Source organism: Hypanus sabinus, chromosome 1 (genome assembly GCF_030144855.1).
Source record: "Hypanus sabinus isolate sHypSab1 chromosome 1, sHypSab1.hap1, whole genome shotgun sequence".
Classification (NCBI taxonomy): Eukaryota; Metazoa; Chordata; class Chondrichthyes; order Myliobatiformes; family Dasyatidae; genus Hypanus; species Hypanus sabinus.
Window position 1 is genome coordinate 177,859,572 of NC_082706.1, and position 27,994 is coordinate 177,887,565.

A 27,994-nucleotide genomic window follows, 5' to 3' on the forward strand; every position below is an offset into this window, starting at 1 on the left:
ACTGTTTTCACGTAAGTATAACACTTCAATATTGAAAATAATTCTGTTCTTTTCAGTGTATTGGGTTCATAGTGTCTTTAACACTGTCGATAAAAAGAGAAACTGAAGTAAACATTTCAGTCAATGAAAAATATGGTAAGTAGCCATTGAATGCCATGTTGACATAACAGCAGCCAATTTACACTCTTCAACCTCTTGCTTTGTCGTTCTGAGGGACCCACCTGCTTCAAGCAGGTTTCAATTATACTGGTGCCCTAGAAGAACATGGTAACCTGCCTCAATGACTATTGTCCAGAAGCACTTACATCCACAGTGAAGTGCTTCAAGAGTTTGGTAATGAAGCATGCCACCTGTCTGAGGAGTGATCGGTATCTGCTCCAATTTGCCTAATGTCACAAAAGGTCAACAGCAAGTGGCATTTCATTCGCTCTTCACTCTGCTCTGAAACACCAGGAAAATGAAGGTGCATACGTCTGGATGCTTTTCATTGACTACAGCTCAGCGTTACCTTGAAACTTACCACTATGCTCCAAGACCTGAACTTTAATACCTCCCTGTGCAACTGGATCCTGGATTTCCTCACTGGCAGACCTCAGTTAGTGTGGATTGGTAACAACATCTCCTCCACACTCACCATCAGCACAGTTACACTACAGGGTTGAGTGCTTAGTCTCCTCCACTATTCACTGAATACCAAGTGCAGCTCCAATGCAGTATTTAATGCAGCACTGTTATTGGCTGAATCAAAGGTGATGATGAATCAGCATATAAGAAGGAGATTGAAAATCTGGTTGAATGATGCCGCACTCAATGTCAGCAAGACCAAGGAGCTGATTATTGACTTCAGGAGGAAGAAAATGGAGGTCTGGGAGCCAGTTTTCATTGGGGGAATCAGAAGTGGAGATCTTTATTTTCTTAGTGTATTTGCACAGTTTGTTGTCTTGCATACTGGTTTCCAGCACATTGGTGCAGTCTTACATCGATTCTATTATGATTATTGGATTTATTGAATATGTCCAATAGAAAATGAATCTCATAGTTGTATATGGTGACATATATGTAGAACATAGAACATAGAAAACCTACACCACACCTTCGGCCCACAATGCTGTGCCGAACTGTACCTATCCAGGAGTCTCTAAAAAAGAGTCTTATCGTATGCGCCACCACCACCATCGCTGGGAGCCCATTCCATGCACTCACCACTCTTTGCATAAAAAAAGCTTACCACTGACATCTCCTCTGTACCTACTTCCAAGCACCTTAAAATGTGCCCTCTCGTACTAGCCATTTCAGCCCTGGGAAAAAGCCTTGGACTATCCACATGATCAAAGCCTCTCATCATCTTATACACCTCTATCAAGTCACCTCTCATCCTCTACTGCTCCAAGGAGAAAAGGCCGAGTTCACTCAACCTATTCTCATAAGGCATGTCACCAACCCAAGCAGCATCCTTTCTGTAGTTTCTACATCCTTCCTGAAGTGAGGTGACTAGAACTGAGCACAGTATTCCAAATGGGATCTGACCAAGGCCATATATAGCTGTTACATTACATCTTGGCTCTTTGAACTCAATCCCATGGTTGAAAAAAGCTAATGCACAGTATGCCTTCTTAACCACAGAGTCAACCTGTGCAGCAGCTTTGAGTGCCCTATGGACTCGGAACCCAAGATCCCTCTGATCCTCCATGCTGCCAAGAGTCTTGCCATTAATACTATATTCTGCTATTATATTTGACCTACCAAAATGAACCGCCTCACACTTATCTGGGTTGAACTCCATCGGCCACTTCTAAGCCCAGTTTTGCATCCTATCGATGTCCCGCTGTAACCTCTGACAGCCCTCCACACTATCCACAACACCCCCAACCTTTGTGTCATCAGCAAATTTACTAACCCATCTGGCCACTTCCTCATCCAGGTCACAAAAGAAGGGGTCCCAGAACAGATCCCTGAGGCACACCACTGGTCACCAACCTCCATGCAGAATATGACCCTTCTACAACCATGTACTTTGATAATAAATTTTCTTTGACTTTTGAAAGGCTCTGTATTTAACCTCACCATTTTCCTTCATATTTTTTTTCTTTTTTAATATTTTTTTCTAGACCCTACCAAGAAAGCCAATGGGTAAGAACAAGGAAAAAAATATTTTTTAAAACAAGTGTTGCTAAGTTGTTAACAAAGAATAACAAAATTAATAACATCTACGTAGAAAAAAAACCTTTCACAGGTTAGAGTAGTAGTTCATAAAAGGACCCCATGTCGTATAAAAGTACTGTACTGAATTAGAAATAGAACACCGAATCTTCTCCAAACTAAGATGAGTCATAAAGTCTTCTAACCACTGCATATTAGTAGGAGAGACTGCTTCTTTCCATTTAAGCAAAATCCGTCTTCTCGCCATAAGTGAGATAAAAGCTAGAACATACAAGTCTGAGGGAGTTAAAGTTATATCTTGAGTTCCGAGAATACCAAAGAGAGCAGTAAGAGGATTAGGTTCAAGGTTAGTGTTTAAAAAGTTGAGAAAAAGTAGAAAATACATCTTTCCAAAATTTTTCTAAGCTGGGACATAACCAAAACATATGAATTAACGAAGCATTGGCTGAATTACATTTGTCACAAGTTGGAAAAATATCAGAATAAAAATGGGATAATTTCTCTTTAGATAAATAGGCTCTGTGTACCACTTTAAATTGTACCAAAGAATGGCGAGAGCAAAAAGATGACTTATTCACTAATTTCAAAATGGCATTCCAATCTTTTGGATTTATTTGTTGATGGGAACTTAGCGTCATTTGAGCAGCTGTCCATCAAATTTGGTCTACTCCAAACTCATTTTTATGGTTACCTTCAAATTAGAGATTTCTTGCGTTCTCAATTGGCTACTTTCCCTTCAATTTCAGATAAGAATCTCTTAGATGATAATTTAAATTTGAAACCTTTTTTGATGGATTAATCTCTATTATATATAATAAACTGCTTATGCTTAAGCAGCTTTCTTTACATAATATTAGGCAAGCTTGTGAGCATGATCTGAATATGCAAGTCTCTGATGAAGATTGGAATGCCATAATTTGAAAGTAAATTTGCATTTCTTGGTCAAGACTTCAATTTGATTCTGATTCCTGTTGTTTTGACAGATATAGTTCCCAGTAGTAATGACAGTAAGCTAGCACAATGAATGCCTTTTCTCCCCTGACTGTAAAATCAGGGCCATCGTTGATGAGGGTACCTTTGGAATACATATCTCATTTTGATATTATTTCAGCAAGAACAGAGTTTTTCTTAAAGGATTTAGTTAAATCATAAAGGACATTAAAATTAGCTTGCAGTGGAAACTGAATCAAACCCAAATTAATGGTAGAAGGTTGATGTCTGTATACTGGGTTCAATTAACTGAGTAATGAAACAGAATTAGCTGGTTGTATTAATCTTTGGGGGTTGTTAGATGTGGGAATGAATAATTAAAGGCTTTCTTATGATTATTTTCCCCAAATATATCAAATACATAATAACTAGAAAATGATTCAGCATTTAAAACAAAAATATTCAAATATTCTGAATACCATTGACTTTGAAGAAACAAGTCCGCCATGCTTTTAATAAGCCCCAAATTTCCTCTATTTTGAGATACCTTTAAATTTACTGCAGTTTGTCGTGTCTAGCTGGAGTGTAGGCAGCAACCAGGCAAATTTGCTAATCATTCTGAGGAATTTTCATTCAGAAAATCAGGAAGTTAAAAGCAGAACTTAAAATTCACAGAATTAAGCATACTTCATGTAAAAAGTCAACCTTTTCTGAAATAATGTGCAAGTTTTATTTATTTAGAGATATAGCATGGTAACAGACCGTGCTATCCTAATGATCCCACGTTGCTTAATTATACCCATGTGATCAGTAATCTTCTAACCTGTACATCTTCAGAATGTGGGAGGGAACCAGAGCACTCCAAGGAAACCCACATGTTCATAGGAAAACATACCAACTCTATACAGACAGCAGCGGAAATTGAACCCCAGTTGCTGGTACTGTAAACTGATGCACTAACCACTACACTACGGCACAGAAATTTGTATGAAGAATGAATTTTTATATATGTTAAGTGTTTTAAATACTCAGGATGTTTTTCCACATTTGCAAAATTAGCTTCTTGAGGCCAGTGAAGTTGTTCAGAAGTAATTATAATTTGTTATGCTTTTAAGCTTGAAAAAGCAAGACATAATATTTTTAACAGTTCTAAAAGTCAATGTGTAAAAAGTTAAATTTAAATGTCAAATCATATTCCTACAAAGACTGTACCTACAAAAATTGCAACGGAGTACCTCACGAAGAAATAAAATATCAATACCAGCAGGTGTTTTGAACACTTTGCATTTAATGTATGTAAATGTCAAAAAAAAGTTGAATCTGGGGTAGCAGAGTGATGAATATTTTGCATCATTTCAGTGGAAAATTCTGAGCTATGTTGCTGGTTAATCTGAAAACTTTTTGATCAGAATTTTACTGGCTTGATCCATTAGGATATAAAGGGTTAAGATTTGATTTGTGCTTTTTTGCTGAGAATCGTGATTTTTCAAATGGAATTGGAATTGTTTGAAATTTACATTATTCTAAATTGGGTTTCCTTGGCAACATGTAAATATTTATCAATAGTAAATTACTATTTAAATACTACTTGATGTAACTCTTTCATGGTAATCAGTTTTTTTAAAAAAACCCTGTTTAGCATGTGACTCTTCAGGAAGTATGCATTCCTACAATTTAAATTAAATTACAATGTCATGATTTACTAATTTTCTGATTATGTAATCATTTTTTATAAATGGAGGGTTTTTCTGAGTCTGTACATACAGACTGCTAAGAGTATGTTAAGATAATTAGAAATTGATTTAATTTTGAGTATATTTTATTCTACTTGGGTCAAGAGACTTGAAGTTTGCGCTTGTTTCTGACAATTATGTTTTACTCATCTTTTAAAATAGCTAAGAATGTTGCAGAAAAAATGATAACATGGAAGTTCAAAATACAACTTTCTTACTATTTTACTGATTATTTGTACAGAATCATTAAAGTTCTCCTCTAATTTGACTCTTAAATGTTTTTGCCTTCTGGATAATGGGTTCAGTGTTTAATTACTTGCATAGAGCTATGACTACATGGTAGCCAGGAGATGGAGGAGGAGGATGTGTGAAGTTTTTCATCTATATTTATTGGAGAAATGAAGTTGGTAGTAATGTTGAGATGGTATTAAAATCTTGCATACATTGCATCAATTTTTCTAAGTGGTCTGTCTCTCTGTAGTAAATGTGCTTGTTTGGAGAGAATTGATGCCCGGTCCTCTGAAGGACGTTCTCATATAAAGCAATGTTGTTATTTGAACTTGTTGGGTATCCTTGAAGTGCTTTAGACAGTGGTACAGATATGACAAATGTAAAAGTGAGAGGAGTAGGCAGAAAAGGGTCTTGTATCTTTGAAGTCATCACCAATAATGGTTAAAAGGTTTATTAAAAGAGGTAAGAGCCAATTGCATAGCTTTATCATTTTCCCTTATTCCTTGCTGGTGGTGGTCCAGAAGAGGACTGCTAATATGGTACTAAAGTGTATTTTTAAAAAGATAATCTGTCAGATTAATGATTTGGGCAAATTGCTGGAAAAATTGAGAGTTGCCATTCTGAGAGGTGATGATTAATCAGGAACAATCAGATGGGTTTATTAAGACAAGGAATTGTTTGACCAAATCATTTGGAGAAGGAAGTCAGAGGATCAGAATAGGAGTGCGGCGGGAGCCATTTTGATTTTTTTTCTCTTCTCATCGGAGTTGAAAGAGTTGGGACTACGCAGGCGTGTGACGTCGGGTACTGAAGCGGGGAAGATTTAAAAAAGGCAGAATTCTGATTTGGGTTTCATTTGGAGAAGAAAGTCGGAGGATCAGAATGGGAGTGCGGTGGGAGCCATTTTGATTTTTTCTTATTCTCATCGGAGTTAAGAGAGGCGGGACTGCGCAGGCGAGTGACATTGGGCAGTGAAGCGGTGAAGATTTAAAAAGAGCACAGCCTTAAACAGCGGGCAGCGTCGTTTGCGGGCAGCAGATTGAGCTGGGAGCAGAGTGAAGGCTTGAGGGCTTTGGCTGAACGGGGTTAGGCAGAGGCGGGTGAGGTAAGGTAGGTTTAGGTTTCAGTTTTTCTTGTTATTTGAGAAAAGGCAGCATGAGGGCAGCTTGTTGTTCTCGGTGTTGGATGTGGGAGGTCCTGGAGTCTCCTAGCCACCCGGACGTCCACATCTGTGCCAGGTGCACCGAGCTGCAGCTCCTAAGGGACCATGTTAGGGAACTGGAGCTGCAGCTCGATGACCTTCGTCTGGTCAGGGAGAGTGAGAAATTGATAGGAGTTACAGGCAGGTGGTCACACCAGGGCCACGGGAGGCAGACAGGTAGGTCACGGTAAGGAGGGGGAAGGAGAAGGAGAAGAGTCAGGTACTAGAGAGTATCCCAGTGGCTGTACCCCTTGACAATAAGTACTCCTGTTTGAGTACTGTTGGGCGGGGTGGGGGGGGACAGCCTACCTGGGGGAAGCAACAGTGGCCATGCCTCCAGCACAGAGTATGGCCCTGTAGCTCAGAAGGGTAGGGAAAGGAAGAGGAAGTAGTAGTAGGGGTAGTAGGGGCAGTAGTAGTAGGGGACTCGATAGTTAGGGGTATCTGATTCTGTGGGTGCAATCAGGAGACCCAGATGGTAGTTGCCTCCCTGGTGCCAGGGTCCGGGATGTTTCTGATCGCGTCCAAGATATCCTGAAGTGGGAGGGTGAGGAGCCAGAGGTCATGGTACATATAGGTACCAATGATATATTTAGGAAAAGGGAAGAGATCCTGAAAGGAGAATATCGGGAGTTAGGAAGGCAGTTGAGAAGAAGGACCGCAAAGGTAGTAATCTCGGGATTACTGCCTGTGCCACGCGACAGTGAGAGTAGGAATGGAATGAGGTGGAGGATAAATGCGTGTGTGAGGGTTTGGAGCGGGGGCAGGGATTTAAGTTTCTGGATCATTGGGACCTCTTTTGGGGCAGGTGTGACCTGTACAAAAAGTACGGGTTACACTTGAATCCTAGGGGGACCAATATCCTGGCGGGATGGTTTATTAGAGCTGTTAGGGAGGGTTTAAACTAATTTGGCAGGGGGATGGGAACCAGAATCATGAAGCGGAGGAGAAGGAAAACAAATAGATCTCAGATCTCAGCAGTAAGGATGTCAGGAAGGACAGTCAGGTGATGGAGCAAATTTGCAGCCATTGGGATGAGTAGCAGTGCAATCAATGCAAAAAGTACCAAATACTGGACTTAGGGTGTTACACTTAAATGCACACAGCATAAGGAATAAAGTGGATGATCTTGTTGTACAGTTACAGATTGGCAGGTATGATATTGTGGCCATCACTGAAACGTGGCTAAAGGATGCATGTCTCTGGGAGCCAAATGTCCAAGGATACACGGTGTATCGGAAGGATAGGCAGGTAGGTAAAGGGGGTGGTGTGTCTTTAATGGTAAGAAATGATATTAAATCATTAGAAAGAGTTGACATAGGATCGGAAGGTACAGAATCTTTATGGGTTGAGCTAAGAAATTGCAGGGGTAAAAGGACCCTGATGGCAGTTATCTACAGGCCTCCAAACAGCTGCAGTGATGTGGACTACAAATTACAACAGGAAATAGAAAAGGCTTGCCAGAAGGGCAGTGTTATGATAATTGTAGGGGATTTTAACATGCGAGTGGATGGAGAAAATCAGGTCAGCACTGGATCTTGAGAGAGAATTTGTAGAATGTCTACAAGATAGCTTTTTAGAAGAGCTTGTTGTTGAGCCCACTAGGCAATGAGCTGTACTGGATTTGGTATTGTGTAATGAACCAGAGGTGATTAGAGAGATGGAAGTGAAAGAACCCTTAGGAGACAGTGATCATAACATGATTGAGTTCACTGTGAAATTTGAGAAAGAGAAGCCGAAATCCGATGTGTCGGTATTTCAGTGGAGTAAAGGAAATTACAGTGGCATGACAGAGGAACTGGCCAAGGTTGACTGGAAAGGAAGGACAGCAGAGCAGCAGTGGCTGGAGTTTATGCGAGAAGTGAGGAAGGTTCAAGACAGATATATTCCAAAGAAGAAGAAATTTTCAAATGGAAAAAGGATGCAACCGTGGCTGACAAGAGAAGTCAAAGCCAAAGTAAAAGCAAAGCAGAGGGCATACAAGGAAGCAAAAATTAGTGGGAAGACAGAGGATTGGGAAGTTTGTTAAAAGCTTACAAAAGGAAACTAAGGTGGTCTTTAAGAGGGAAAAGATGAACTATGAAAGAAATCTAGCAAATAATATCAAAGAGGATACTAAAAGTTTTTTCAAGTATATAAAGAGTAAAAGACAGATGACCGATAGAAAATGATGTTGGAGAAATTGTAATGGGAGATAAGGAGATGGCAGAGGAACTGAACGAGTATTTTGCATCAGTCTTCACTGAGGAAGACATTAGCAATATACTGGACATTCAAAGGTGTTAGGGAAGAGAAATATGCATAGTCACAATTATGACAGAGAAAGTACTCCGGAAGCTGAATAGTCTAAGGGTAGATAAATCTCCTATGCACCCTCATGTTCTGAAGGAAGTAGCAGTGGAGATTGCAGAGGCACTAGCAATGATCTTTCAAAAGTCAATAGATTCTGGCCTGGTTCCGGAGGACCGGAAGATTGCAAATGTCACTCCGCTATTTAGGAAGGGGGCAAGGAAGCAAAAAGGAAATTATAGACCTGTTAGCTTGACGTCAGTGGTTGGGAAGTTGTTGGAGTTGATTGTCAAGGATGAGGTTACGGAGTACCTGGAGGCATATGACAAGATAGGCAGAACTCAGCATGGTTTCCTTAAAGGAAAATCCTATCTGACAAACCTAGTGCAATTTTTTGTAGAAATTACAAGTAGGCTAGACAAGGGAGATGCAGTGGATGTTGTGTATTCGGATTTTCAGAAGGCCTTTGACAAGGTGCCGCACATGAGGCTGCTAAACAAGATAAGAGCCCGTGGAATTACGGGAAAGTTACATACGTGGATAGAGCATTGGTTGATTGGCAGGAAACAGAATGGGAATAAAGGGATCCCATTCTGGTTGGCTGCCGGTTACCAGTGGTGTTCCACAGGGGTCAGTGTTGGGGCTGCTGCTTTTTATGTTGTATATCAACAATTTGGATTATGGAATAGATGGCTTTGTGGTTAAGTTTGCTGATGATGCAAAGATAGGTGAAGGGGCTGGTTGTGCTGAGGAAACAGAGAGTCTGCAGAGAGACTTGGATAGATTGGGGGAATGGGCAAAGAAGTGACAAATGAATTACAATGTTGGAAAGTGTATGGTCATGCATTTTGGTAGGAGAAATAAACGGGCAGACTATTATTTAAATGGGGAGAGAATTCAAAGTTCTGAGATGCAATGGGACTTGGGTGTCCTCGTGCAGGATACCCTTAAGGTTAACCTCCAGGTTGAGTCGGTGGTGAAGAAGGTGAATGCAATGTTGGCATTCATTTCTAGAGGAATAGAGTACAGGAGCAGGGATGTGATGTTGAGGCTCTATAAGACACTGGTAAGACCTCACTTGGAATACTGTGTGCAGTTTTGGGCTTCTTATTTAAGAAAGGATGTGCTGACATTGGAGAGGATTCAGAGAAGATTCACTAGAATGATTCTGGGAATGAGAGGGTTAACATATGAGGAACGTTTGACCGCTCTTGGACTGTACTCCTTAGAGTTTAGAAGAATGAGGGGGGACCTCATGGAAACATTTTGAATGTTGAAAGGCATGGACAGAGTGGATGTGGCAAAGTTGTTTCCCATGGTGGGGGAGTCTAGTACGAGAGGACATGACTTGAGGATTGCAGGGCGCCCATTCAGAACAGAGATGCGAAAAAAAATTTTTAGCCAAAGGGTGTTGAATCTATGGAAGTTGTTGCCACGGGCAGCAGTGGAGGCCAAGTCATTGGGTGTATTTAAGGCTGAGATTGATAGGTATCTGAGTAGTCAGGACATCAAAGGTTATGGTGAGAAGGTGGGGGAATGGGACAAAAGGGGAGATTGGATCAGGATGAAATGGCAGAGCAGACTCGATGGGCTGAATGGCCGACTTCTGCTCCTTTGTCTTATGGTCTTGTGGAAATCTCTGAGGGAGTAGAAGTTGATTGAGTTTAAGAAGGCATTTGACAACCTAAGCAGTGTTTCTTCCCAGCTAAATTTGAACAATTTCAAAAATCTCAAAAATACATATTGCTAAATTGTATTCCTCTAATTACCTAGAAAGGTTTGCATTTAGACTTGCAATACATTTTGGTGCAACATTTTGACAATAGACTACTTCCAAAGGATATCCACAGAGCTGTATAATGCATTTATTCAATACAAATCAAGCTGTAATATTAATTTGAGCTCACAAAACTAGCAAATCATATTTTATGAATTTATTTTTCAGTTATCCCATAATGCAGCAGATTATGATAAAATTCTAACAGGTTTTCTCATTTTGCAGTTCAAAGTAATGGAATTGTTTTGAGTAGCTCTGTGCTCTAAATGTCACTGTATTTAGACTTAAAACATAGGAGCAGAATTAGGCCATTCGGCCTATCAAATCTGCCCCGCCATTTTGTCGTGGCTGATTTTTATCGCTCTCAACCCCATTAAATTGCCTTCTCTCCATAACCTTTGTTACCCTTACTATCAACCTATCACCCTTACTAAGAACCTATCAACCTCTACTTTAGGTATACCCAATCACTTGACCTACACTGCCACTTGTGGCAATGAATATCACAGATTCACCATTGTCTGGCTAAAGAAATTCCTTCTTATCTCTGTTCTAAAGTGTCATCCTTCTATTCTGAGGCTGTGCCTTCTGATGCTAGACTCCCCCATCCTGAGCATCTTAGGAAGTCATTCCTGCCTGTGGCCATCAAACTTTACAACTCCTCCCACAGAGTGTCAGACACCCTGAGCCAATAGGCTGGTCCTGGACTAATTTCCACTTGGCATAATTTACTTCTTATTTAATTATTTATGGTTTTATATTGCTATATTTCTACACTATTCTTGGTGCAACTGTAACAAAACCCAATTTCCCTCGGGATCAATAAATTATGTCTGTCTGTCTTTCAGTGTTTGGCAGGCTTTAATGAGATATCCCTCATTCTTCCAAACTACAGCGAGTACAGGACCAGAATTATCAAATGCTCCGCATTTGTTAACTCTTTATTCCTGGGATCATTCTCACAAACCTTCTCCAGTGCCAGTGTATCCTTTCTTGAATAAGGATTCCAAAACTGCTCACAATACTCCCAAGTGCATTTTGACTAATGCCTTATAAAGTCTCCGCATTACATCCTCGCTTTTATATGAGCCCCTTATCTTTAAAATAATGTACTGAAACTGGAGAGGGTCAAAGGAGGCTCATGAAAAGAATTAAACCGCTTGTATATAAAGAGCATTTGATTGCTCTGAGCCTGTATTCACTGGACTTCACAAGAATGAGGGTTGACCGCATTTAAACCAATCAAATGGTGAAAGGCCTTGATAGAGTGGATGTAGAGTGGATGTGGAGAGGATGTTTCCTATGGTGGGATTGTCTAAGACCAGAGGACACAGCCTCAAAATAGAGGGGTGACCTTTTAGAATAGAGATAAGGAATATCTTTGGCTAGAAAGTGTTGGATCTGTGGAATTTATTGCCACAGGCAGCTGTGGAGACCAAGTCTTTATATAAGTATTTACGTCAGAGGTTGATAGATTCTTGATTGATCAGAGCATGAAGTGAAACGGGGAGAAGGCAGGAGATTGTGGCTGAGAGGAAAATGGATCAGTCATGATGAAATGGCTGAGCAGATGCGATGGGCCAAATCCCTAATTCTGCTCCTATTTCTTACATTCTCGTCCTCTCAAAGTGACTGCTAATGTTGCATTTTCCTTCCTTGCCATCGACTCAGTCTGCAAGTTCACCTTTATGGAATCCAGCACAAAGACTCCCAAGTTCCTTTGCACCTCTGATTTCTATAGTTTTTCCCCACTTAGAAAATAATCTACACCTTACTCTTTTACTAACGTGCATGACCATACATTTCCCTAAATTATTTACATCTCCCACTTTTTTGCTCATTGTTCTAATCAGTCTAAGTCCTTCTGCAATCTCCCTGTTTCCTCAACACTGCCTGGCCCTCCACCTGTCTTCATATCATCTAGATTGCTGCTTGATTTTGCTTCCTGTGAGTGAGTTATGACATATCACTCTTAATTTGCTGATGGAATTGTAGGCGTTCCCTTGGTTGCAAGCGTCTGACAAATGGAGATCCGTTCAGACAAGCTCCTATATTATTAAATTCAGAAGTCTGATGTGAGTACATACCATGAATGGCGGAACTAGTCCCTCCCCTTTCTCTAGTTCCAGTTTTTGTACTTCTTTTTTCTTAGCTGTCTTTGCTTTTGAAACCATTTATTATAATGCCATGAGGTGTAGTTACCATTTTGTGATTTTTCTTTTTTTTTGGACAGCCAAATGGACTTCTGAATATCTGTAAACTGGAGACTTTTTTTGTTTTAAACCCATTGATTGCCTGTACAAGTGAAGCTCAGTGCAAAGGTTTTGGTTGCATTATTTATGCCATTTACCAACCTCTGATTTAAATTTTAATAACCTTGAGTTTTTAGGAAAAGTATAAAGTTGTTTTGGAAATCCAGAATATTACTTGCTGTGGTTGAATTGTATTTATGGTCCTGATGAAGGGTTTTAGCCTGAAATGTAGACTGTATACTCTTTTCCATAGATGCTGCCTGGCCTGCTGAGTTTCTCCAACATTTTGTGTGTGTTGCTCAGATTTCCAGCATCTGCAGACTTTCTCTTGTATGAAATTATCTTGGTGCTACTCAAGTAAATTTGCAGTATCAATGATTTAAAGAGACGGGCTAAAATGGAAGTTAGAGAGACTGACTTCCCTTTCAATTCTGTGGTTGTTTCTAACATTGCTGGATTTGTGGTGGATCACCCATATCCATTTACCTTGAACAGCAAATACAGTTTCCATTCCCCTTACTTACAGCATAAGTATTTAAAGTTGGTAATGATTCATCTTTTTACTGCTGCACATACCATGTGAAAACCATAAGACCATAAGACGTAGGAATAGAATTAAGCCATTTAGCCGATTGAGTCTGCTCCGCCATGGCTGATCCCAGATCCCACTCAACCCCATATACCTGCCTTCTTGCTATATCCTTTGATGCCCTGACTGATCAGGAAACTATCAACTTCCATCCTAAGTATAGGCATGGACTTGCCCTCTACCGTAGTCTGTGGCAGAGCATTCCACAGATATACTGCTCTCTGGCTAAAACAATTTGCCCTTCTACTCTAAAAGGTCACCTTCCCCCCCCCCCCCCAATTTTGAGGCTGTGGCCTCTAGTTCTGGATACCCTCATCAGAGGAAACATCCTCTCCACATCCACCCTACCTAGTCCTTTCAATATTTAAAGAGCAAACACGAGGAGATCTGCAGATGCTGGAAATTCAAACAACAACACACACAAAATGCTGGTAGAACACAGCAGGCTAGACAGAATCTATAGGGAGAAGCGCTGTCGACGTTTTGGGCTGAGACCCTTCATCAGGACTAACCGAAAGGAAAGATAGAGATTTGAAAGTAGTGGGGGGAGGGGGAAATGCTAAATGATAGGAGAAGACAGCCCGAAACGTCGACAGCGTTTCTCCCTATAGATGCTGCCTAGCCTGCTGTGTTCTACCAGCATTTTGTGTGTGTTGTCCTTTCAATATTTGGTAGATTTCAATAAGGTCCCATCACATCTTCTAAATTCCAGTGAGTACAGGCCCAATGCTGCCAAACACTCCTCATATCTTAACCTCTTCGTTCCCAGAATCATCCTCATGAAGCTCCTCTGGACTCTCTACAATGACAACGCATCCTTTCTGAGATATGGGGCCCAAAACTGTTGATGATGCTCTAAATGCGGCCTAACCAATGTCTTATAAAGGCCCAGCATTATCTCCTTACTTTTATATTCTATTCCCTTTGAAATAAATGCCAAGATTGCATTTGTCTTCTTACCACAGACTCAACCTGTAAATTAACGTTTTGGGAGTCTTGCATGAGGACTCTTAAGTCCCTTTGCACCTCTGATGTTTGAACCTCCTCCCCATTTAGTAGTCTACATTATTGTTCCTTTTACCAAAATGCATTATGATACAATTTCCAACACTGTATTCCATCTGTCACTTGTTGCCTGTTTTTCTAATTTGTCTATGTCCTGCTGCAATCACATTGCTTCCTCGGTACTATTTACCCGTCTATCTGTCATCGTATCATCTGCAAACTTTGCCAGAAAGTTATCAATTCCATTAACTTAGACAGCACAATATCACATCATTTGATATTGTTCCTGCTGCATTTATGTAGCAGAAAAAAATCAGTTATATTTTTAATGAGTGTTATATGAGCCCCATTTATTTGTGAATAAAATTAAAGTTTGCAAATGGATTATGAGCGTGTTAACACACATCATGTTCATTATGAGTATGTCGTCTGCTGAAGGCTAGATCTGTGGCATTCAAGTCTGGCGATTTAGGCCTGTACCTGAAAACCAGGTATGATTTGCGGAAGGCTATTTCAAGGGCAAATAGACAATTTCGATCAAAGTTGGAAGTGACATTGGATGCATGGCAACTCTGGTAGTGTCTGCATGACATTACTTCCTACAAAGCAAAATCCAGTAGCATGAATGGCAGCGATGCCTCACTACCAGATAACCTCAACGCCTTCTATGCCTGTTTTGAAAGGGAGAAAATAATTACAGCTGTGAAGATCCCTGCTGCACGTGATAACCCTGTGATCTCCATCTCAGAGGCCTATGTTAGGCTGTCTTTAAAGAGAGTGAATGCTCGCAAGGCAGAAGGTCCCGATGGAGTACCTGGTAGGCTCTGAGAACCTGTGCCAGCCAACTAGCAGGAGTATTCAAGGACATTTTCTGACTCCGACAGTGGACCAAAGAAAGAGGGGGAAGGTGTGATTCTCTTGAAGCTGGCAAAAGTGTTGAAAGGTGATGTTTATTGATGCACTTCATCAAAATGTTTTATTGATTCTTCTTGATCAGTCATTTTAATATTAATGACAGATTGGAAATGTTTGCTGGTTCTTCAAAGTTCAAAGTAAATTTTATTCTCAAAGTACATATATGTCACCATATACAATCCTGCAATTCATTTTCTTTAGGGCATACTCAATAAATATAATAATCATAATAGAATCAATGAAAGACAGCACCAACAGGGTGGACAACTGGTGTGCAAAAGACAACAAATTGTGCAAATACAAAAAGAAAGGGGAAAAAGAAATAATAAATAACTTGAATATGAGATAGTGAGTCCATAGGTTGTGGGAAAGTTGAATGATGGGGCAAGTGAAGTTGAGTGAAATTATCCCCCGGTTCATGAACCTAATGGCTGAGGGATAATAACTGTTCCTGAACCTGGTAGTGTGAGTCCTGAGGCTCCTGTACCCACTTCCTGATGGCAACAGTGAGAAGAAGGCATGACCTTGGTGATAGGGGTCCCTGATAATGGATGCTGCTTTCCTGTTGCAATGGCACATGTAGGTGTTCTCAATGGTGAGGAGGGTTTTACCAGTGATGGACTAGGCCATATCCATTACATTTTGTAGCATTATCTGTTTAAGGGCTTTGCTGTTTCTATACTAAGCTGTGATGCAGCCAGTCCATATGTTCTCCATGACAGATCTATAGAAGTTAGTCAAAGTTATAAATGTCATGCTGAATCTTAGATGGGATTCTTGGCCTTAAATCGGAAATAACAAAAATGGCTGCATTGAAAATGCAGCTTAATTCACAATCAAATATAGAAGTTTGAAGCTAAGTATGTTTGCTAATGTATGTCCTGGTTACTTACGTTAATTCAGACCTGTGTGAAAGCACAATCTTCACACTGAAAATGATAGATGATTTCCTGATTGTAATAGTGTAAGGAGTTGGAGGGAGGGAACAAAATATAATCAGCTTCAGTTTTATTATCACTGACTTAAGTCATGAAAGTAGTTTTGTGGCAGTACAGTGCAGGCAAAATAAATTACTAAGTTATAATAAAAGTAAATAATGCAAAATAGGAATAGTGAGATCAAGTTCATGGACCATTCAGAAAACTGATAGCAAATGGTAGTGTGGTCTTCAAGATGCTGAACCTACTGCTGATGGTAGTAATGAGAAGAGGGCATTTCCCAGTTGGTGATTGTCATTGGTGATGGATAACACCTTCTTGAGGCACCACCTTAAGAAGATGTCCTCAAAGGTTTGTGCCAGTGATAGAGGTGGCTGAGTCTGCAACCCTCAAAGCTCTTAGGATCTTGTATTTTGGCACCTTCATACTAGATGGTGATGCAACCAATCAGAGTTCTGTCTATGGAACATCTGTAGAAATTTGCAAGAGACTTTGGTGACATACTGAATCTCCTCAAACTCCTAATGAAGCATAACCACTCTGTGCCTTTGTTGCATTTGCATTAATGTAGTGGGCCCACAATTGATCCTCAGGGGTGTTGATGCTCAGGAACTTTAAACTGCTCACTCTTTCCAGCACTATATATGATTCCAGAGTGAATATGTGGTAACGTTTGAAAGGATGGACTAAATCATGTAAAAATTAGGATCTTGACAGAAAACTGTTATTAAAATCAAAACATGTTGGTGACCCAATAACTAATGTTAAATACAGAGTTGTTATATCAAGTGTTTGGAGAAAAAAAAATTAAAGACTTCCATACTGAGATTTCTGGTATCGTGAAATGAATGTTTTAAGTATTGGTTTGGATTGGATTAAATCTTGAACTGCCCTTCTTTTACTTGCTGAAACATGAAATCAGGGGCACCCTTTACAGAGATGGAAATGACAGGCCTTTCTAGGGTGATGATTGATTATTGTGAAAAGGCATTAGTAATTTCTCATTAGTCACAGAGTTACTCAAAATAATTTGGGATGAAGCATGTTTGGTCATTTCTGGCAAAGAGTGACTGATCAAAGCATTAGATTATTTTCTCATGTCACAATTCACTGGAAGATCAAGTCCTAGATAGCCATCCTTTTTATTTGAATATTCATTGAAAATGCTGTTAAATACAAATTGTCCAGCAATTAACCATGTGGTGGAGAGATCAATGATAAGAAGCATGGACAGATGGGTATTGAAGGAGCACTCATTTAACAATGAAAAAGCAATCACACTATGTCTCATTCCCTAACAAGTTAGGTCCTGCTGAAATAATACTCAATGTAATTAAGTTATATGAGCATAAGTTTGAGGGGAAACTAAGAGAGGCAGTTGGAACACATAGGAAAGTTTGAAACAAGTTACAGAGATCGATGTGCTAAATCTGAGCGTGTTCCTGTGAACACCACCTGACAAATAGGACATTCAATATTGGTCATTTTGAAAATCTGTACGAGTCCAGGTACAGGGTGCTAAGATAGATTTTCCGGTGTTAAAATGCATGAGGACTGCTAATGGAGAAGTCTGACAGATGTGTCAGCTGCTGTCGCTCAGAATGTTCCAGATTTAGGGTCTGCTTATATAAATCAGCTCTCTTTTTCCCTTTTTTCCATTACTATATCTGCTCTTCAAAGCACAACCTGTGAGACACTTTGATCCATCAAGGTACTGTATACAAACATATGTTCCTTTTTTCCTTAATGAAATCCCTCATTGCTTTCAGTTTATTCTTTGAAAATTGTCCAGCTATTTGGAGCCTTATGGGTATCTTTTCGTATTCTGTTTAATTTACATGTTGTTTTCTTTTGCTTGATGGACTATCCAAAAATCACTTGCTCTTAAACCTGAGTATTAACTTGTGTAACATTATTGACTTATTTTTGTTCTGTTGATGTTAATGTTGGTGACATTTAGCGCTTAGTAAGAAGTGGCTCACAGTACAAGAGTTTATAATATTTTGTACATTTATTCTACTCATTTTGCCATGTGTGATTTGATTCTGCTAATGGTTAGGTTTTATAAAGCCAAAACATAAAACAAATCAAAAGGAAAACACAGGAGAGCTGTGGATAAATTGTATACTGCGTTTTACTTGTAGCAAGGCATGTAGATAGTGCTTTTCATGAAACTGCAACTTTTTACCTTTTTCTCTTCCTTGTATGGTCCATTTATTTTTGTCTGCCTAATATGCTCTTTGTATGTGTTCTACTTTGTTGCATTTTCTGGGAGTTTCAACTTTAAACCTGCATTGGTCTGGTGTATGTGAGCCCCTGTCTCAATGGTAACACAATTTGTTCGATCAGGCAGGTTTCTGTTCAGATGTTACAATTCTGTTCACACTCACTTGCATTCCTGATTTCAATTCCATTGATACAGTGATTTGAACTACTCTTTTAAATGTGAGTTGTGTAACATTAAGCCCATTGTTGAGTTGACAATGCTCAGGCAATCTCTTTAATTCAGCCATGAAAGCTGAAATGGACTCTGCTTCATTTTGATTCCACTTATGAAACCTAAAGTATTCTGCAATCAACAACAATTTCAGTTCAAAATGCTCCTGCATTAATTTCACAATATCAGCAAAGCTCATTTCAGCTGATTTGGTTAGAGCAGATAGACTTCTAAGCAGAATGTGTGATCTTCCACTCAGCATAACTGCTGAGTCTTCCCATTGGCTATTCCATTTGCTTTAAAATATCACTCCCTTCATTCAGTATACATCACCCAGTTACGTGTTATGCAGTTGAAAGTGCCTTAACTTTCTGATGTAGCTGACCATTTCTAATTTTTATTTTTTATTATTATTATTATTATTATTATCACATGGTATTCACTATTTATAAACCCATGAATTTCATCGTTTTCTGCCTTTAAACTCAATGTCTTTCTCCTCTTGTGAAGGAAAAAAGAACCTGCTATGCTACCAGAGATAAGTAGTCATCTCAGGTTCATTTTAAAACATACTCGTTGCCACCATTATGTTTTATAACCCCAAAACATGAAACTAATTGACAGAAAAAAACAGGGAACCGGGGATAACTCATGTACTTTGTTTTTAGTTTTAGTGAGGTACGACTTATGGCATAGTGGCATAATGACATGACATGGTGGGGTAACGACATATGCCATTCACATACATTTACATATAGCCCAAAATGAATTATGTAAACAACAAAGAATGCTTAAATATATTTAAAATATTATCCAATTGTTACTGAAATATTGAATACACAACACTAACCACTATTGCAATATGATAAATTAATTTCTAATCTATCAATATACTGTGGGATGTTCTGTGAAAAGAAGGAAAGAAAGAATTGAAATTTTTGCAGTGTATTAGTAAAATATAAAAAGAAGTTGATATTCATGTTGCCTCTACAGCAATCAATTCTTTGGATTATTTAATTAATATAAAAATTATTACATTATCGCTATCTCTCTACACAATTGCCCTTTAGCAGTCATTCAGGATCACTTTTGGAAATTAAGAAAACAATTGACAGTTTTATTTTTTAAAAAATCCTTGTGTGAGATATTGTACATTGCAGTTTTATTTTTATCATACCCCTAACCCCATTGGCAACATAAAAAAATAAGGAAGTAAGTTCACTAATATCCTGTTTGAGCAGAAATGCAATTTCCTTGGTCAGTGAAATTGTTGTAGCTTGTTCTGCTGTTTAAAGCTGTTTTACGATCATGACTTTTACTGCTTAAAATTTCAAGGATCCATTTTAAGTGACGTTTTTCTCTGCTTAAGCTTTTTCTTTTTCCACCATCATTAATAAAAGAAGCTTTATTTTTCCAGGGTAAGTGTTTTGATCTCATTTCATAATCTTTTAATTAACTCTCTTAACCATATCAAAAGGTGATTGAAGAGTTTCATGTTTGAATTTGCAACTACAAAACACACTTGTGTGTTTAAAGTACCATTTGTTATATTTCAGTATGGCATTGTGGTTATTTATACTTCAAATATTTATTTGAAATAAACAATTTTTGTGGGCTAAATTTTACTGCAGTCTACACAATTTTTTCAACATGTATGCTTCGACTGTTCCCACTCAGTCATTAGCACAGCATATCACTCAGCAGAGTCCCAGCCACTCGACACGCTGGTGAACTCCTCAGGAACTCCAAGGGGATAGCACAAACTTTTGCAGATTTCTCAGCTCTTAGGTAGAAAATATGCCTACTGAACATGTCAGGTTGTGGCATTGGGACAACGGGGCCATTATAAAGAGTAGGAGAAACAAATAAAATAAGTTGTTATTTTATTTGATTTATTTTAGTTGAAATACTTTAAATATTTTAATGTTGTAACTTTTACATTTATTTTAATTTTTATGTAAAATTGGATGCTGAGTATTGTTTGAATATTTGTGAATGTCAATTGAAGCAGTAGCCTTGATAGCTACTCTGCCTGAAGATGGGTGGGGGGGAGGTGGGGGTTTGGTGGCTCACTTGTTATCAAAGCCATTTGCCAGTGCAGTGAAGATAAGTGAAGGAGTGGTTGGAATTGGAGTGAAATTATAAACATTATAAACACGTGCAGTTTTGCAAATGGTGAAGCATGGACATAGTCATTTAACATAGCAAAGCACTCTATATTCATTCAATAATTGGAAGTCCTGATGAAAGGTCTTAGCTTGAAACATCACCTTTGTCATTCTCTATAGATACTGTCTGACCTGTCAAGTTTCTCCAGCATTTTGTGTGTGTTACTCTGGATTTCCAGTATCTGCAGATTCTCTAGTGTGTATTAAGAGGAAACTCATGGTAACATGGAGATTTTATCCGGGATAGTAAAATAAGAAAAGATGTTGTGATTACAATTAGTCATTGATAAGAGAATTGGGTAACACGTTCTTCAGAATCAAATAATCCCAGTGTTATGATTTAGACACTAAACTGTTGACATGTGCAACCTAGGTTTCTATCTTTGACAAGGAAGAAAGTGATAATTGATATAGCCTAAAATGTAATGAATTCATTGAAGTGGACATTTCTTTGCCTTGCACAAAATGCTGGTAGAACACAGCAGGCCAGGCAGCATCTATAGGGAGAAGCGCTGTGGACGTTTCGGGCCGAGACCCTTTGTCAGGACTAACTGAAAGGAAAGATAGTAAGAGATTTGAAAGTAGTGGGGGGAGGGGGAAATGCGAAATGATAGGAGAAGACCGGAGGGGGTGGGATGAAGCTAAGAGCTGGAAAGGTGATTGGCGAAAGTGATACAGAGCTGGAGAAGGAAAAGGATCATGGGATGGGAGGCCTCAGGAGAAAGAAAGGGGGGGGGGAGCACCAGAGGGAGATGGAGAACAGGCAAACAACTAAATATGTCAGGGATGGGGTAAGAAGGGGAGGAGGGGCATTAACAGAAGTTAGAGAAGTCAATGTTCATGCCATCAGGTTGGAGGCTACCCAGCCGGTATATAAGGTGTTGTTCCTCCAACCTGAGTTTAGATTCATTCTGACAATAGAGGAGGCCATGGATAGACATATCAGAATGGGAATGGGACGTGGAATTAAAATGTGTGGCCACTGGGAGATCCTGTGGACCGAGCGTAGGTGTTTCGCGAAACGGTCTCCCAGTCTGGTCCACCAGAAAAAGCAGGATCTCCCAGTGGCCACACATTTTAATTCCACGTCCCATTCCCATTCTCATATGTCTATCCATGGCCTCCTCTATTGTCAAAATGAATCCAAACTCAGGTTGGAGGAACAACACCTTATATACTGGCTGGGTAGCCTCTAACCTGATGGCATGAACATTGACCTCTAACTTCCGTTAATGCCCCTCCTCCACTTCTTACCCCATCCCTGACATACTTAGTTGTTTGCCTGTTCTCCATCTCCCTCTGGTGCTCCCCCCCCCTTCTTTCTCCTGAGGCCTCCCGTCCCATGATTCTTTCCCTTCTCCAGCTCTGTATCACTTTCGCCAATCATCTTTCCAGCTCTTACCTTCATCCCACCCCCTCCGGTCTTCTCCTATCATTTCACATTTCCCCCTCCCCCCACTACTTTCAAATCTCTTACTATCTTTCCTCGCGGTTAGTCCTGACGAAGGGTCTCGGCCGGAAACGTCAACAGTGCTTCTCCCTATAGATGCTGGCTAGCCTGCTGTGTTCTACCAGCATTTTGTGTATGTTGTTTGAATTTCCAGCATCTGCAGATTTCCTCGTGTTATTTCTTTGCCTTGTCTGTTGTGCTTTATTCTAAATCAGGTTTGTGGAAAAACATAATTTTTTTTCAGACTTGCCATACCATGTATGCTTTTTTTATGTACACGACTCCTCAGATAGTGAAACAGTTCATACCCAAATGCAGCAGGATCTGTACAATATCCATGCTTGGGTTTACAAGTGGCAAGTAACATTCGAGCCATACAAGTGCCAGGCAATAACCATCTCCATCAAGAGATCTCTGGCTATCATCCCTTGACATTCAGTGGCATCACCATTATTGAATCCCCTACTGCCAACATCCTGAGGGTTACCATTGATAGGAAACTGAACTGGACTAGTCATATAAAGACCATGGCTACCAGAGTAAGTCAAAGGCTAGGAATCCTGCAGTGTGTAACTCACCACCTGACTTCTCAAAGCCTGTCCACCATCTACAAGGCTCAGGTCAGGTGTGTAATGGAATACTCGCCATTGTCAGCTCCATCAACACTCAAGAAGCTTGACACCATCCAGTACAAGGCAGGCCACTTGATTGGTACCCTTTCCACAAGCATCCAATCCCTCCACCATCGACAAACAGTTGCAGCAGTGTGTACTATCTACAAGATGCACTGCAAGAACACAACAAAGTTTCTAAAACAGCAAATTCCAGGCCCACGACCACTACCATCAAGAAGGACGAGAATAGCAGATACCTAGGAACACTACCACTTGGAAATCTCCCTCCAAGTCACTCAGTATCCTGTCTTGGAAATGTATCGCCGTTCCTTCATTGTCGCTGGGTCAAACTCATGGAATTCCCTCCTTGACAGCACTGTGGGTGTACCTATACCTCAGACTGCAGTAGTTCAAGAAGGCAGCTCATCATCACCTTCTCAAGGGCAGCTAGGGTTGGGCAATAAATGCTGGCTTAGATGGTGACACCCACATCCTGTGAATGAATAAATAAAAACAACACAACCATGAGATTCATTTTCTTGTGAGCATTCACAGTAAATACAAAAAAAAAATGAGAATCATTGAAAGACTGCACCCAACAGGACAGACAAACAACCAATGTGCAATAAGACAAAATGTCTAAATTTAAAAAAGGAAAAATAATTAAATGTAGTAATAGTAATCATAATAAATAAATAAATACACAATGCATATTGAGAACATGAGATGAAGAGTCCTTGAAAGTCACCCATAGGTTATGGAACAGTTCAGTGATGAGTTGAGTGAAGTTATCTTCTCTGCTTCAAGAGCCTGATGGTTGAGGGGTGATAACTATTTCTGAACATGATGATGTGAGTCCTGAGGCTCCTGTACTTTCTTTCTGATAGCAGCAGTGAGAAGAGAGCATGTCCTTGATAATGGATGCTGCTTTCCTGCAACAGCACTCCATGTAGATGTGATCAGTGGTGGGAAGGGCTTTACCTGTGATGGTCTGGGCAGTATCCATTACTTTTTGTAGGATTTTCTATTTAAGGGCATTGATATTTTCATACCAGGCCAATACAACCAGTCAATATACTCTCCATTGCACATCTAGAGAAGTTTGTCAAAGTTTTAGATGATATGCCACAGCTTTGCAAACTTTTAAGGAAATGGAAGCACTGCTGTGCTTTCTTTATCATGGTACTTAAGTTCTGGACCCAAGACAGATCTTCTGAAATGATAACACCAAGGAATTTAAAGTTATGTTACTGACCCTTTCTAGCTCTGATCCCCTGATGAGGACTGGCTTGTGGACCTCCAGTTTCCTCCTCTTGAACTCTATAATCAGCTCCTTGATCTTGCTGACATTGATTGAGAAGTTGTTATTGTGGCACCACTCAGCCAGATTTTCAATCTTCCTCTTAAATGCCGTTTCATCTCCACCTCTGATTCAGCCAATGACAGTGATGTCATCAGTAAATTTAAATATGGCATCAGAGCTGTGCTTAACCTCAGAATTGTAAATGTAAAGCAAGTCGAGCAGGATTAAGCACATGGCACAAACAGTCTTTCCAAGGGATGCAATAATTTGCACTTTTTCCAGTACAGTGTACAGCTTTTGTTGTTCACTTTGTAGTCTCCTTGACACTGAAAAGACCAAATTGCATGATTTGGCCATACCTATGAGGGCAATCTTGCCTGCTGTTTACTTCCCTATTCCACACCCACTGACCTATCCGTACATGTCCTTCTGAAATATTAAAATAAAGCCTAACATAAGCTTGGGGAACAACATCTTGTTTTACATCAGGGTTTGTGCTGCCTAATTTTGTACAACTTCAGGCAACTCGCTTTGTTTCACAGCATATGTAGAGGGAAATGGACAGTTGATACTTTAGGTTGAGAGCTGAAACATTGACTGTCCATTTCCCTTTGAAGATGCTGTCCAACCTGCTGAGTTCCTCCAGTAGTCTATTTTTTTGTTCTGGATTCCAGCATCTGTGGTCGCTTGTGTCTCCAACTCACTTTATGTACCTGTTTCAGAATGGGTCTTTATCATCTATCTGTGACAAAGTTGTGGCTCTCCATTATCACTGCCTGATCTGTTGGACATAAACTGCAGCTTGGTATTTTGCAATTTTTACACTGCATTTTCTGTATCCTTTTTCTCCAACCCTCTTAAATATCATTGTGTCGATAAACAAAGAATCATGTTCTCCCTTGCTGGCTGCCCCCATTAACCCTTTGACTAGATGAATTCACTTATTGCTTACCCCCAAGGTCATGTCCTATCAGAGGTACTCCCATCCTTCTCTTCGCAATTTAATCCTAACGTATTTTCTCTCCTTCCCAGTTCTAATGAAGAGCCTTTCACCTGAAACATTAATTCTGTTTCTTTCTGTAAATACTGCCTAACCTGCTGTTTCCAGCATTTCTTATTTTTATTTCAGAATTTTTCAGCATTTGCAGCTTCATGATTTTCATGACCAGATTGGTGATTTATTTAGAAAGGAACATGATTAACAAAATCTTTATAATTGATATAAGAAGGTTCATGTGCATAAATTATATCATTAATTGTGTTGAAGACTCGATATGAGTACTCTCGTACTTCAAGATATTTATTCCCACATCTCATGGGAAGCAGGTTGGGACTTAATATACTATACATAAGTACTACTTGTTTGTAGTCTGGGATACAGTTTCAATTCTTGTCTATCTGAACCCAAGTTAGGATCCATATTCAAGGCTGCAGTTTTAATTATATATTTCAGATATTTATATATCATCACCTGTTGATTTCAGCTATTTGCAATTTATTCCTACTTAAGAACCTGCCTTCCATCTTCCCAAAGTCGTTATTATTCACATTAATCTGTGGTTGAACACCTTCAAATTTTATAAAGTCCTTACTTTTATTTTCCTTTTGTGTTTTTACCCTTCCTTAACTTTGTTACTTCCTCAAACTCTTCACTTATGAGATAACTGCACTCCTACAACTCTACTTCACATCACTATTCTTTAATTGCATATTTGTTAGCAGAAGTGCCTTTAGCTGCCAAGGTGTGCCTGGAAATTACCCCACTTTTTGTTTAAAGACATTCCTTTAAACAAACCTCACAACTATTGAGCAATTGGTCCAAATTCAGTCTCCCTTGTTGAGTACCATGTAAAGCTCAGTGTTAGAGAGCATTGTGTTAGTTCACATTAAATCCCAGGCTGAGGATTAGTTTGCTCCTGCATACAAAGAAATTTCAGAGTTGTCATTTTCAAAGAATAATGACAATGTATTGTATACTGACTGTTTCAGCATCATTATTCTGAAATCTGATTTTTAGCTCTGCTTAAGATCTTGTTCCAGTCATTTCTGTGAAGCACTTGGAAAGTTTTACAACATTGTACAAATGCAAGTTATTTTCAACGTGGCAGTATTTGGATTTTGATTCTGCTCCTCAAGGATTCAGCTACACACCCACTGTAGATCCGCAGATGAAACTGGTCGATCCTGAATGCAGTGACACAACAGTGCAATGTGCAGTCATTAAAAAATTATGTTAGTGAACTATTGAATTTGGGATTTTTTTCCACAATTAAAGCTAGTTTCTCTACATGATTGCAGTTCCGGTCACCTATCTACAGAAAAGATACCAATAAGATTTAAAAAGTGCAGAGAAAATTTACAAGGATGTTGCCAGGACTTGAGCATCTGAGTTTACAGAAAGGTTGAATAGGTTGGAGCATATGAGAATGAGGGCAGATTTGAATCAGAATCAGGTTTATTAAGACTGGCATGTGATGTGAAATTTGTTAACTTAGCAGCACCAGTTCAATGCAATACATAATCTAGAAGAGAGAAAAAAAAATAAACAAGTAAATCAATTATGTATATTGAATAGATTTAAAAAATTGTGCAAAAACAGAAATACTGTATTCAATGCTTCAGTGTCGATTTAGGAATCAGATGGCAGAGGTGAAGAAGCTGTTCCTGAATTGTTGAGTGTATGCCGTCAGGTATGAGGGGTATAGACAGGGTAAATGCAAGTAGGCTTTTCCCACTGAGGTTGGGTGAGACTAGACCTAGAGATAATGGGTTAAAGGAGAAGGTGAAATGTTTAAGGGGAACTTGAGAGGGAACCTCACTCAGAGGGTGGTGAGAGTGTGGAACAAGCTGCCAACAGAAGTAGTGAATGTGGGTTTGATTTCAACCTGAGAAATTTGAATAGGTTCATGGATTGGGAGCTCGATGGGACTAGCAAAATAGTGGTTCAGCACAGACTGAATGGGGTGATTGGCTGTGTTCTTTGCTGTAGTGTTCTATGACTCTCTGATATGATTTTTATGGTTATTTCCATTGGTTACTGTATTTATCCACCAGTAAATTAATTAATTTATTATTTAGCAATATAACACAGAGTGTACCCTGCTGGCCTTACAAGCCATGCCACCCTGGCAACCCCTAAAAACCCAATTAACTCTAATGTGATTGTGGGACAATTTACAATGACCAGATAACCTACCCAGTGTGTCTTTGGACTGAGGGAGGAAATGGGTGTACCTGGAGAAAATCCCACACATTCAACAGGGAGGACGTACAGACACTCATTACGGAATGACACCAGAATTAAACTCCAAACTCTGGAATACCCTGATCTGTAATAGCGTCACACTAACTGCTACAGCACAGTGATTTTTGTAATACAGGTGTCCCCTGCTTTACGAATGTTCACTTTACGGCACTTCGCTTTTACAAAAGACCTACATTAGGAACCTGTTTTCGCCTTACAAAGAGGATTTTCGCTTTTATGAAAATTTTTCCCATATAACTGAATGGTTCTTTGCTTTATGCCATTTTGCCTTAAGAAAGGTTTCATAAGAACGCTCTACCTTTGCGAAGGTGGCAGTCACCTGTATTGTGGTGCTCAGTTGAGAAATACCATTTTAACTGAGCTTCCATCCCACAATGAATAACATATCTAAATAGAATTAAAATGCCTGGGATTCTGAAAATAGATTAATAAATATTAGACTTGATAATTCAGTTTGTAGCATAAATGCATTTGAAGACTAACCTTGACAATGGAAGGGAACTTCAGGAACTTCTTGTAGCATTGCTCGCAGGTTTTCTGGGGCTTGGGTTTTGATGTGAACTATAATGGCTGCTCACCCTATCAATCCAAGCTTGCCCAGAGAGATGCTGACTTGCTTTGGACAAAGGACATCGCTTCCATTTTCCATCTGCTTTCCAGGAACCTCAGATCGAATATTCAAAATTCTCCTTTCCACTGTGTTCACCATGGATACTAGCTTCCCCAGCATCCAGGAC

The 27,994-nt window shown here is 39.5% G+C and overlaps 1 protein-coding gene across 8 annotated transcripts in view; it reads left to right on the top strand.

Annotated features, from left to right (window-relative positions):
* The window catches only part of sgk3 (serum/glucocorticoid regulated kinase family member 3), a 110,855-nt gene that overhangs the window by 33,524 nt on the left and 49,337 nt on the right, over positions 1 to 27,994 (top strand). The window contains exon 1 of one of the 8 annotated variants that reach the window (XM_059982140.1): positions 7,253 to 7,506. The exons of the other annotated variants lie outside the window; for them this stretch is intronic. The gene's annotated coding sequence lies outside the window, so the exon portion shown is untranslated. Of the gene's footprint in view, positions 1 to 7,252; positions 7,507 to 27,994 lie in introns of those variants that run through there. 8 annotated transcript variants of the gene reach the window in all.